Raw genomic sequence first — 5,314 nt, 5'->3', positions numbered from 1 at the left:
CGATAGTATCTCATTCTTTAAAACAAAACCAGAAAGTTATTTTCCTGTGATTCCAGGTGGAAAGCCTTTTACTTCTAAAATTAGTTTTATTAAAAATTCCATTACTAAATTAAGCTTTCTTCTTAGACCCTTTATTTCAAAAACAGACATTTCACTGACTCTTCCTTTACTTAAGATGGGTCATTTTTTTCCAGAGCTACCAATAAATCAAGTGACCTTTATAATCACTAACAAAGTGAACAGGACATGAGGATGCAGCTCAGGGAAGAGCGCACGCCCAGCATGCACAAGGCCCTGCGTTCCATCCCCGGCGCCATGAATAAATAAAGCCCACAAAAGTGTTGAGGCTGTTCTCCTTGGCCTCCTCATCTATAGGAAAAATCTCCATTCTATCAGAACACCTTGATTGCCCTAGAATCCAGAAAGTTATTCAACAATAAATGAAGATTAAATATTTTTAGAGATTGTAACAAGTTTACCACAATAACCAGGCAGGATATTACATGCTGCCAAAGCCATGGAAGGTCTACCTTAAAAGCACGTAATAAGTGATTGCTTTAGTGCAGCATATGGAAGTACTGGAAGAGCCTGCATAGCTGTGGTCCTTCCCCCAGGAGCTTTTAGCCACCTAACACAGACAACCCTGAAACTGATATGAGGTACAAAGGGATAAGATTGAAAATGTTAATGTTTGTTTTTATTCAACAAATAATATGTATATATACACATTCTGTTAAACTTTACAGGGGATTTTTTGTTTTTTGGAACAAAAACAAATGATTCCTGCCTCTAAGGAGCATAAAGTGTATTTTAAGACAACAATAAAAAACAAAACTGAAAAATGGGCAAAAGACTTTGAATAGACATTTTTCCAAAGAAGACCTACAGTTGGGTTTCTGGAAGACAATATGATGGTTCTTCAAAAAGTAAAACAATTACTACATGATTCAGCAATGCCTTTTCTGGGTATATGCCGAAAAGATTTGAAACCAGGGATTCAATCAGATATCAGTACCTAACAACATTATTCACCACATCCCAGAAGGAGCAACCAAAGTGTCCATCAGCAGATGAAGGGATAAACTAAGGTGGCATATGCATACAATGAGTTATTTAGCCATAAAAGAATGAAATTCTTGCCCGGTATGGTGGTGCTCGCCTGTAATCCCAATAACTGAGAAGGTTGAGACAAGAGGATCACAAGTTCAAAGCCAGCCTCAGCAACTTGGTGAGACCCTGTTTCAGATATAAATAGGGCTGGGGATGTGGCTCAGTTGTTATTGAATCCAGACCCTGGATTCAATTCCTGGTGCCAAAATAAATAAATAAAAATAAAATGAAATTCTTGATTTATGCTATAAACATGGATGAACCTTGGAAAAATTACACTAAATGAAATAAGCCATAAAAGGACAGATTCTTTATAATTCCACTTTAAATGAAGTATTTAGGGTCATCAGATTGATAGAAATACAAATGGTGGTTGCTAGAGTCAGGAGAGAGAGGAGTGTTATCAGGAAAGGGGTATGGAGTTTGGTTTTGGGAAGATGAAACAAGTTCTGGAGATGATGATAGTGATGGTTGTATACAATGTGATTGTACTTCACACCACTAAACCAAACAAGAATGGTTACCCATAGCAGCACAATTCACAATAGCTAGACTGTGGAACCAACCTAGATGCCCTTCAATAGATGAATGGATAAAAAAACAATGTGGCATTTATAATGGAGTATTACTCCGCACTAAAAAATGACAAAATCATGGCATTTGCAGGGAAATGGATGGCATTAGAGCAGATTATGCTAAGTGAAGTTAGCCAATCTCTAAAAAACAAATGCCAAATGTCTTCTTTGATATAGGAGAGCAACTAAGAACAGAGCAGGGAGGCAGAGCATGAAAAGATTGCCATTAAACAGGGACCAGAGGTGGGAGGGAAAGGGAGAGAGAAGGGAAATTACATGGAAATGGAAGGAGACCCTCATTGTTATACAAAATTACATATAAGAGGAAGTGAGGGGAAAGGGGAAAAAACAAGAGGGAGAAATGAACTACAGTAGATGGGGTAGAGAGAGAAGATGGGAGGGGAGGGGAGGAGAGGGGGGATAGTAGAGGATAGGAAAGGCAACAGAATACAACAGACACTAGTATGGCAGTATGTATATATGTGGATGTGTAACTGATGTGATTCTGCAGTCTGCATATGGGGTAAAAATGGGAGTTCATAATCCACTTGAATCAAACGTATGAAATATGATATGTCAAGAACTGTGTAATGTTTTGAACAACTAATAATAAAAAAAATTAAAAAGAATGGTTACCATAGTGAATTGTATATTTTCCACAATAAAAAAAAAAGTGAGTGAATTTTCACTGTAGATAGATTGTGGTGTTAAATCTACTACTAAATGTGGTAATGTAATTTTGACGACAGAGTGTCACTTTTTAATAAAAATATTTTACTTTTTAGTTGTAGTTGGATGCAGTGCCTTTATTTTATTTATTTTTATGTGGTACAGAGCATCGAACCCAGGGTCCTACATATGCTAGGCGAGCACCCTACTGCTGAGCCACAACCCCAGCCCCAGAGTGTCGACTTTTAGAGCTGGAAAAAGTAGAAAGGTTCTGAGTGTGAAATCCAGAGCAGCTGCAAGGTGTCTCCTGGGAACTGCTGGAAATGCAAGTTCTTGGGTCCCTATTGAGTCAATCTAGAAATGAGGTCAGCAATCTGTGTTTAACAGGCCCTGATAGTGATTTAATGAGAACTACCGATCTAGACAAACCTTTGCTTTAAAGAGAAGGAAACGGAGGCACAGAGGGGATACCTGTCACAACTCATCTGTCAATCCTGAAATCAAATATCAGACTGGCTGGAGGACTAGTGAGTGTGGTGTCCATAGTAAATAGAAGAGACCTAATCTGGGCTCCCGACTCACGCTAATGAGGTTTCCTGCTTGTCAGGGTGTGGTGATAATCACACAGATGCTTTCAAAACCAAATAGGTTGAATTTTTTTATCTATCTAGGAGAATTTCACAGAAAAGGGAAACTTCTTAGATTTTGGAATTCAGTTGCACAAAAATTAAGTGTTATTCATTTTTATCACGGCCAACAACTTTTTTTTAGCTCTTTGCAAATGGGTTTCCAACCCTCTGAGTTCAAACTTCTTGTCTTCTTGTGATACACTTTGTAGTTATTTCCTTAGGATAAATGTGTGGGTTAATTTAAGGAATGCTGTTACCCCTCACAAATTTTCATTTGCAGATGTTTTGGAAATGCACCCCACACTGAGCCACACTTCCTCTGAAATGCCTCCGCTCCCCTGACTCCATTCCTGGGCTTCCTCCCATAAATCTGCCTGGTTGGTCTCCTTGACAACTTCCTGTTCTGCTGCCCACATCTGGAAGTTAGGCTTCCCAGAGGTTCAACCTCCCTTTCCAAGGTGATCTCACCCACTCCCATAGCTCAGTTACCGTTTATATGTGGTAGCTCTCAACTGGTCATTCTAGCTGATATCTCTCCAGCCTATTGCTTAGCCACCTCCACTGCCCTGTGTGCACTGACTTCCTTCAGTGTCACCAGAGTATTTTTGTTTTAAAATTACTTTTTTTCTTTTTTCTTTTCTTTTTTTGGTACCATGGATTGAACCCAGGGACATTTAACCACTGAGCTACATCCCCAGCCCTTTTTTATATTCTATTTAGAGACATCATCTCACTGAATTGCTTACAGCCTCGCTGCTAAAGCTGGCTTTGAACTTGGAATCCTCCTGCCTCAGTCTCCAGAGCCACCACACTGGCTGTTTTTAGATTCTAATAGTACATATTTTAGAAAAATTGGAAAATATAAACAAGCATTAACATTAAACACAAGGGTGAGGAGAATCAAAGATACCGTAAATAAACCATCAGCCAAATCCAAAATGTGAGACATTGCAAAGGACCAACAGTTGGGTTTCTTCAGCAAATGGTATGGGGGCAAAGGGAGGGAAGACTGTTATACATTAAAGGAAATTAAAGTGACACAACCAAGCACAACATACAGTATAAATTATATAAGCAGTAAAAATATTTGAAACTACTGGGAAATTTCAATTATGGACAGGGTATTAGACATTAAGAAATTATTAGTTTAGGTATTGAGGAATAATTTTCATAGTTTTCTTAATGTCATCATGACCTTGTAAAAAACATCATATCTTAAAAATGCATACTAGGTATATAAATGATATAAGATTAACAAAATGTTAGTAATTATTGCAACTGGATGTTTATTATTCCTTTGAATATTTTTTAATACATTTGAAAATTCTCATTATTAAAAAAAAAAAAAGAAAGGGCGAGTCAACTAAAAAGGGAAAAAATTGAAATAAGGGGGAAAAAAAATCCTACCATCCTGGGAATTCTTGTTTACAGAACCAAAGGGCTATCTGGTAAAAGTCCTTGACTCCAGTAATCAATCCTGGCAGCAAATCTCGGTTTATCTCATGCACACGTCCTCTGTTTCTCTGCAACTCATATGAAACACTCAGATGGCTTCTCAGGGACAGGAAACTGAGATTTGGCCTTTTCTGTTAAAAGCACTGAGACTTCAGCAGCACTGCCCTGCGATAAAACAGTTCCAGAGTCACCAGCTGCTGCCATCAAGCCACAGCTTTAATAAGCTAATGCTCAAATTACCTGCGTTCCAGCACATCAGTGAGAAAGTAGCTAACTGCAAATCCAGATCCAAGGGAGCCCCCTGGTAGACTCAACTGCTCGCAGGGACCATTTTACCTTAGTTACTGTCAAAACCTGGTGATTAGCGTGGCACCTGGCCCCGGGGCAGCACTATGTTTTAATTGAATTGATGTCTTTAGAGGAAAGAACCCATAATAATTTGAATGCCCTTGAGTTCAGGTGAGGGGGGAATGCAATGAGATTATAAAAATAAGTTTGAGGACCACTTTTCAAAGATAGTATTCCTTTCCTAGTCACTAAAAATCTAGTTATTAGAAGTAAAAGCCCAGGGGAAGGGGTATGAGAGAAGGAACAAAAGGGATCCAAAGTGTGGATCCAAAGTGGAAAAATGATGAATTACTGCTTTGGGTAAAAACACAAGTTAAACCTTGTTTCTTTAGATGTTTTGAGACCAGAGATGATAACAAAATTGACATAATGTGTCAATTGAGTGTGTCTCAAGAGAATCCTGGACCTGTCGCTATATATTTTTTTTTTTTTTTGTCAGCTCACTGACCATCTGACCACGACACTTCCTAATGACCAGTTCCAACAACCGGCCTTCTCCCCTGCCCATGCTACTGCTGCGACATCATG

This window comes from Ictidomys tridecemlineatus, chromosome 1, assembly GCF_052094955.1.
Source record: "Ictidomys tridecemlineatus isolate mIctTri1 chromosome 1, mIctTri1.hap1, whole genome shotgun sequence".
NCBI lineage: Eukaryota > Metazoa > Chordata > Mammalia > Rodentia > Sciuridae > Ictidomys > Ictidomys tridecemlineatus.
The sequence above is the reverse complement of the archived record's forward strand: the minus strand, read 5'-3'. Positions refer to the sequence as shown.